The sequence below is a fragment of the Myotis brandtii genome, unplaced genomic scaffold (genome assembly GCF_000412655.1).
Source record: "Myotis brandtii unplaced genomic scaffold, ASM41265v1 scaffold519, whole genome shotgun sequence".
NCBI classification, from domain to species: domain Eukaryota; kingdom Metazoa; phylum Chordata; class Mammalia; order Chiroptera; family Vespertilionidae; genus Myotis; species Myotis brandtii.
In genome coordinates this window covers 1,546,616-1,555,426 of record NW_005369782.1, presented here as the reverse complement: position 1 = coordinate 1,555,426, position 8,811 = coordinate 1,546,616, and positions in this window count along the sequence as shown.

Genomic DNA, 8,811 nt, shown 5'->3' with positions numbered 1-8,811 from the left:
TGCAGACTTTTATATATTATTTTTCTCCTTCACTGAGAAAAAACTTTTATTTTTATGCTTTAACCTTCTTACTTTTCTTACTTTCTCCCAGACATTTACCTGTGCTTCCTCTGCTCTGGGATGGTATTTCTCATGTCCTTCTCATCAGCGACAGCTTCAAATCCTGTCAATTTATTTGTTTTTAAAGTTTTATTTATTTAACACATTTATTATTTTATGAAGGGTTATTGGAGTAGCCCAGGCATGTAAGCTTTGTCATGGGATTAGAGGTAACAACATATTACTCTGTTTTCTTTGTTCACCCTTTAGTTTAATAAGAGCTGACTTACTACTTGTTATACACACTGGTCAGTGGGGAGGAGATGAAAAAAAATGTGCTTAAGGATCCCATGACTTTCTCTGAGAGAAGGTATAAATAACCTACTCCAGTGTTTTATATTTTTTTCCTTGTTATTCCCCTAAGGAGCCCTTTTAGACATTTTTTCTTATTTGCTTCCCCCACCCCCATAAAGTTTTAATACCTCATATATACCATACATCTGTGTATATATTTATGTATATCTGTGCATTATACAAAAAAGAGAGTGAGATTTATTTCACCCCTGGGAGACAATATCTTTCCAAATGAGAATGCATGAAACCTTAAGCCATTCTTCTTGCAATTTTTTATGTGGTTATACCACAGTGAACTAGATTACTCTCATCAAGACTCAAAGAGCATAAGGCCGCGAAATAAAATTACCTTGAAGAGAAGCTGATTAAATGGTGACTCTGGCTCTGCCAGGGGACCACAATCTCATCAGCCTGTGACTAAGGCTTAAGATTCCCTTGGACATGGCCAGGCTGCCACAAAAATTGTGCTATTGAAAGCCATGCCTAACTATGTGCATGCTGATGAGCTTTGGGGCACAGCTTGGGACTGGATTTAGCAGGAGCCAAGATCCTGCTAAGACATCTCAAAAGAGCAATAGGCAAGCACAGTTAAACCATGAGTTCCGTGAGGGCAGGGATTGTTTTGTTTCTCTACTCTATTCAGGAGCAGATACCTAAAGTGTGGAGCTCAGTGTAAAAGGAAAATATGGGATCCTTTGTTATAATAGTATTAAGAATTTCAAGATGACGACAGCAGAGCACTAAACCAACCTCAGGGTCTGCTGAGCTATAAGCCTCTGTGCATCTTCTGTCATTGGCTCTGTCTCCAGCAAGTAGAATAGTATCTAGTACAGTGGTTCTCAACCTTCTGGCCCTTTAAATACAGTTCCTCATGTTGTGACTGAACCATAAAATCATTTTCGTTGCTACTTCCTAACTGTAATGTTGCTACTGTTATGAATCGTAATGTAAATATCTGATAGGCAGGATGGTCTTAGGCGACCCCTGTGAAAGGGTCGTTCGACCGCCAAAGGGGTAGCGACCCACAGGTTGAGAACCGCTGATGTAGTAGATTGTTACACTTTAATAGAATTTGACGAATGTATGAGTCAGGTTTCTCCAGGTAAACAGAACCAATAGGATACATAGAAAGAGCTTATTATGAGAACTTCACTCACGTGGTTTTGGAGGCTGAGAAGTCTCCTGATTAGCTGTCTGTAGGCTGGAGGCCCAGGAAAACTGAGGGTGTATCTCCAGTCCCAATCTGAAGGCCTGAGAACCAGGAGAGCCAATGATAAAACCTGGCCCAAGTTCAAAGGGCAGAGACCCAGGAGTGTCAATGTCTGAGGGCAGAAGATGATGCCCCAGCAAAAAGGGCCCTCTCTCTGTCTTTTTTTTTATTTTAATGCAGGCCTTCAACAAATTGGCTGATGCCCACCCACATTGGCAAGGGTGATCTTTACTCAGCCTACCAATGTAAAATGCTAATCTCTCCTAGAAACAACCTCACAGACACACCTAGAAATGTTTTATCAGCTATCTAGGCATCCCTTAGCCCAGTCAAGTTGACAAAATTAACCATCACAATGAATAAATAAAATTATGGAGCAGGGCTGGGCCTAGGACAAGGCAAGAGAGGCACACAGGGTACAAAGTTTCAGGAGTCACTTCCTCTCAGTTAGTGCAAGAATTGATCCTGCATCTGCAGGGTCCTGGGAGCAGTGCACCGCCTTAACCATTTTTCTAACAAGTGCCCCACATTTTCACTTTGTGCTGGGCCATACAAATTATGCAGCAGGTCTTGCCTGAGAGTGAAAGACTCCTTTAAAAAAAAGCGTCTAAGTCAGCACTTAAAAGGCGCTCACTCTGTCTTGTGCAAATGCTCAGCCAGTACTTGCAGCAAGCTGAGAGCAGTGCCTCCTGGTAGTCTGTACCACTGGCAACTCACTTCCATCATCCTTGTCTGGCCTGCAGTGGAGGACAAATCTTTAATAAGCATCTCCAATGTCACAGAGAATTGGAAAAGGACTGATATTTGGACTGTGTCAGTTCTCAATGTCATTGAAAAATTTGGTGGTGATGGCGATGACAGTGACAAGAAGCCTCAGAAGAAGATACTGCTACCAGAGGACAGATGGGATCTTGGGAGATTAATCTGAAAAATTGAAAAGACACATTTCCCTCTCCATGTTTGTTATACCACACATTCTAGAAGTCTCCTGGGAATACTGTGATGTGGAGACTGCAGATGAAGACTGAACATCAATAGCCATGTCTATTCTGGGCCTTCCCATAGTTTATTCATGACCCTGAGCACTTTCCTAGAGCTAATTCTTGTTGTTGGGGCCTCTCAGGCCCTGCCCAGGCCTCTGAGGTTCCCAGATTTATTACTCATCATTTTGAAAGAGGAATCATTACTGTAGGTCCTTTAATATCTCAATCAGAGAGAGCCAGGGGGAGAGAGAGAGAGAGAGAGAGAGAGAAAGAGAGAGAGAGAGAGAAATATCTCAATCTTCTCTCTTATTTCCACCCTTAGTTCTAGGATTCTAAGTGTGATTATCTTACCTCTAGAGCAGTGGTTCTCAACCTTCCTAATGCCGCGACCTTTTAATACAGTTCCTCATGTTGTGGTGACTCCCCACCATAAAATTATTTTCGTTGCTACTTCATAACTGTAATTTTGTTACTGTTATGAATCATAATGTAAATATCTGATATGCAGGATGTATTTTCATTGTTACAAATTGAACATAATTAAAGCATAGTGAGTAATCACAAAAACAATATGTAATTATATATGTTTTTTTCCGATGGTCTTAGGCGACCCCTGTGAAAGGGTCATTCGACCCCCAAAGGGGTCGCGACCCACAGGTTGAGAACCGCTGCTCTAGAGTGATACCAATGTATTAATCATAAGAGTATCTCTAAAAAGGCTCACATTGTGGATCCTTCCTTTTTAAAAAGTCAGGAGTATTAGTCTATGCCATCAGTCCATACTCTACCATATGTCTATACCATTAGTCTATATGAATGTTCAAATGATATACAGCTCTCTGAAACACTTTTCTTTTAGAATTCTCTCTAAAAAAAGTAGTTTATTAAATTGAATCAATTTGGTCCTTTAACATTTATTTTCATACTGAATATTTTATTTATGTTAGTAGAAAGAGCAATCATGACTTTGCTTTTATTTAATTTTTTTTATTTATACATTAGAAACTTTCAAGTTTCAATCATGATCAGGGCAGAGCATAGTGTAGCCAAAGCACAGTTTGGAATGAAAGGTTGGAAAAATACATGTGGAAAATGCAAGGCAAGTGATAACGTGATGGTTTTGTTAGGTTCGTTGGGTTGCAGGGAATGAGACGGCTCACTACCTCATGTAATGAGGCTTTATAATGGGATATATATAATCTTGAAAAAACTAAACAACAAGGCCATACCTTTTTAATGGAGATTGGAACCAGAAGGTTCTTTAGAATTCAAGACCGCTCCAGGGACCAGAGCCATGGGAATTAATGGATATTTGTTCTAATTGCTTGCCATTAGAGCAACCTGGCTATGCTCTGTGAGCCAGCTTCTGTCTGTTTCTTAAATTCCCTCCCAACTGGTCTTTTACCCTCCACTCCCAAGGTCATGAACTGGCAGACTAGGGAAGAATAATTCCTGGAGGCAACTCTTCGTTAAAACAGCAAGTAACTGCTTTTTGTTTGTTTTCCTTAAAAATTGAATTTGAATGTTGTGAAGGCAGTGTTTGCATTTTTGGTTTTGCCACAAGCTGTCCACAGCTGCCCCTTCAGCTGAGGGATGGGGGGGTCTCCTTTAGGAAGGTCTGAGCAAGCAGACACACATTAGACAGGTCTACTGTGCCTGTGGCCGTGGAAAAAGCCCTACTAGATGCACATTGGCAGTTGCTAGCAGTGTGTGCTTGGTTAGCTGCTCTGCTTTCCTGCACCTCTGTTTCCTTACATATAAAATAAGGAGAATGCTACTTACCTAAAGTAGATAATTTTGGAATTAATTAGAAAAAAGTAGCCACATGCTTAAGAAACTATGTGATAGACTCATACAATCTGGGTCCAAAATTGCCTCTGCCTCTCTAATCTAAGCTTCTATTTCCTCTTATATAAAATAGAGATAGTAGCATCTTTCTCACAAGCTGATTTTGAGAATTAATTAGAAAAAAGTAGCCACATGCTTAAGAAACCATGTGATAGACTCATACAATCTGGGTCCAAAATGCCTCTGCCTCTCTAATCTAAGCTTCTATTGCCTCTTATATAAAATAGAGATAGTAGCATCCTTCTCACAAGCTGATTTTGGGATTAAATTATATACAGGGGTGGGCAAAAGGTTTACAGTTGTAATACAAATAAATAATACAATAATTAATAAACAATAATACAAAAATGAACTCCGTGTTTTGCATTCTCTCTCTCTCTCTCTCTCTCTCTCTCTCTCTCTCTCTCTCACACACACACACACACACACACACACACACACACACACACACACCACTTAATACAGTGACTTATATGGCAAGAAACACACTAAATGTTAGCTGCTATTATTTTCTAATTGGAAAGTTGAGCATCACAAAATGGACAGTCAGATCAGTTAGATCTCTTTTTCTTGCGGCTGTTCTTAACCATTTAAGCAGTAGGAATTAACCTTTCATCTACTTAGAACCTGCAAAGTTTTCCTTAGTCTACTAGTTTTTTTCCCCCTGATTTCTCTCATTCCACCCTCCCCTATAATTACCATCTCTACACATACTTGTATTTTTCAATAAAAAACAACAACACCCTCAACTTTTAGTATTTTTAAAGTCTGATATACTCTCTGAGCACTCACATTGTAAAGCATAATAATTAAATTTTGGCAGAAGTCTTTAAAAAGTATGCACTGTATTTGGTTGTCTTCATAACAAAAATGTTCTGAACATGGTTTGGACCTTTATCCATGATGCCGAGTCATTGCCATGAGCACCACTTATTGTGCTGTTTTCACAAGGTGCTACTTTATTACATTAGAGCTAGCTCCATAGGGCGTTAATAATGCTACAGACATTACATCAAAATTTTCTAGTTGGTTATTTTTTTTCCTATCTACTTCCTTGCTTGCCCATTGTTAGTGTACTTTTTGTTTTTAGTCTTATGTCCATTTTAACATAGGGGAGCTCTGATATTTGCCAAGATAATGTGACTTTCTTAACATGCTACATCCCATTAGTCTCATTAGAATTAAGTGCCTGGGCTTTGATCACAAAAAAATAAAAAATACATTTTTTTGTTGTTTAAGTGTTACTGTTTTATTTTTTTGTATTATTATTATTTTCTTTTTTGTACTTCTTTGAGCTAAAGCAATGCAGTGAGTGAAACTATCCTTATGCATGGAATTGAGAGGGTTACTATATATATTATATAATTTAAAGAGCATCAAAAAGTTCCTATTTCCCACCAATTTTTTTCTTTTTATAAAATATGTTTTCATGGATTTTAGAGTGACAGGAGGGGAGAGGAAGAGGGAGAGAGAGAAACATTGATGTGAGAGAGAAACATTGATACACTGCCTCCTGCACACCCCCTACCAGGAATAGAACTGGGGAACCTTTGGTTCATGGGATGATGCTCAACCAACTTAGCCACTCCAGCCGGGCTTCCCACCAATTTTGATTCCTCAATATTTCCTCACACCCATACCAAGGGGCTAGAAATTATAACATTGTTTTAGGTTTAGTATGGCAAAAATAGCATAGCACATGTAGCAATTCTAATAGGTGTCTCTGAACCACACATAATTCACTGTCTTTTTATGTTTGTTCATGTTGTCAATTAAAAAATATGAAATGGGAAAAGTGACTACTGGCTACTTTTACAATGGGATGGTGAACATTATCTAAAGAACCCTTCTGAGGTTTTTTGAGGTTATCTAATTCTGTAAGTATATGTGACGTTCATTGTCATTGACTATTTTGCAATACTCTGAAGATAATTTGTGGAGAGATGATGGCTATGCAAATGGTTAATAGAAATGCAAATGAATTTTGGATGGTGGAGATGAAATTGATTTCTAGCCTGTGGAAGACAACAGTTTTGTATCCATTAGCAAATTTATCTCAGCATTCCTGAATATTCATATATGTACCATTCTTTGATACACTTTTAAACTGTTTTTTTATATCTTATGAACACCCTAAATTATGAGATAAAAATCAGTTAAGTAAAATCTTTGATATATATCTATTTTATATTTTATAAGAGTCATAATTTAACTTTTAAATTAGTTATCCAATTTTACTTCACCCATCTGGAGTAGTCTCCTCCCTCTCTCTGTTTCTACAAATTCCATTTATCCTTTATCCAATTTTACTTCACCCATCTGGAGTAGTCTCCTCTCTCTATTTCTACAAATTCCATTTATCCTCTAGCACTGGGCTCAATGCACATCCCTATAATGAAAGGTTTCCTGCTCTAGCAGGGTGATTATACATGCTCCTTACCTATAAGTCACTGTGGCCTAAGGACACCCCTGTTGAGGAAGGTAGCACTGTGACCTGCAGAGAGCGAGCTGGGAATCTGTCTCTGCTCCTGTTTTCCCTTCTGCTTTCAAGCTTGTCCCTAGCCTGTGGCCTCACCACTGTTCAGTGTCACCATCTACATTATGGAACCTCAGCTGTTGGCATCTGCCAGTGGTGGAATCTACCAAGTAGTAGAATCTCAGTTGGGGAATCAACAATTCAAGGGACCACCTTGCATCTGGCCATCCATCTAAGTGGAGATGCCGGAGTTCCCTGGAAGAGAGGAGAGTATACTGGGATCTGAGTATCACTGGGGCAAAAGGTGAATCTGGCTGAAGCAGCTGCCTCCTCACACCTCCAAAAGGGCCCCTCCACCTCAGGCTCATGTCTCTTGGCCTGGAAAATACATTCAGATGACTGCAGCTAACCCGATGGTGGCCCACTACCAGGGATGGTCCAGCCCAAGCAACAGGGCAAGGCAGGACAGGGTGAGGCAAGAGTATTATCTCTTCTTAAATCACAGCTTCTATAATAAATTCTACTTTCCCTCTAGGCCTCCAAAATACTTATCATCTGACTTTTTACAGAAAAAAGTTTGCTGATCCTTGCTATAGATTATTAAATATTAATTTATGACTCATCTCCCTAAAAGGATTTTAAATTCCTGGGGGCAGCAAAAAGTTATAGTTGTCCACAATGCTCAATATTTATTAAATTATTAGTTGTTTGCTTTCACAAATCCATATTATTTAGACTCAAAGCCTTCTATTTCTCCCCATTTAATGCCATTATAAGTTTACAACTTTAAAAACTACATATATTTCAAAATAAGAGATGGCTATGCAATATTATTACTTATGTTTAAAGAAAGCCTTGAGACATTTATTTTTTAAATAAAATAACATTTCTATTTGACAGCAATGACAAAAGAAGAAGAAGAAGAAGAAGAAGAAGGAGAAGAAGAAGAAACAGAAGACCCCCCCCTCCCACTCCCAGATCACAAAGACATTTTTAGAAGAAAATAGAATTCTAAAATAGGTCTTAACATGTGTGTATTAAATATTTCATGAGTTTTGAAAAGGAACACTTTCCTCTGTTCTAGAAGTTTCAAGATATTTTTATCAGTAAATTGGATATTGATCTCTTGCCTTCCTCATCTGATCTTTGACTGGCACAAGGCCTATGATTCAGGTATATCACATATTGGAGATAGTCCTGAGACAGGTATACTACGAAGTTATTTTCCATTGACTTCTGTGGGTTATCTAAGAATTTTGTCATATTTTAGTAATTCTTCTCATCACTAAGGAGGCCCCCACCTTAATTTAAACAAATGGCACATGCTATATTCTAAACTGTACTAATCAAGTCAATCTGTGAGCATGAGCTGTAAGTTCACTCATGCTCAGGGTATATACTATCTATTTTTGGAATGTGTTTATTTTGTTTTGAATTTTGGAACTGGATAAGAAAAGTCTCAGGTGAAAGGTATCCTATCTAATAATAGACAAACATGGTAATTGACTGTACCTTCGCTACGCCTCCCATTGGCTAATCAGCATGATATGCAAATTAACCACCAACAAAATGGCGGCTGATTTGCATACTGCAGGCAGGGCGGGACAGCACAGCCGCCAGCGCAAGCCGCCATCCCGGGCTGCAGGCCGGCCCCAGAAGACGCCCATAAGCTGGTGATGGGGGGAGATGTGGGTCCCCTGCCCAGGCCTGACACCTCTGGCGGAGGCATCAGGCCTGGGCAAGGGGCCGATCCGGCGATTGGAGGGTGATGGAGGTTGACGGCTCTGGCCGAGGCGTCAGGCCTGGGCAGGGGGCAGAGCCAGCAATCGGAGGGAGATGGGGGTCCCCTGCCCAGGCCTGATGCCTGGGCCAGAGGCATCAGGCCTGGGCGGGGGTGGGGG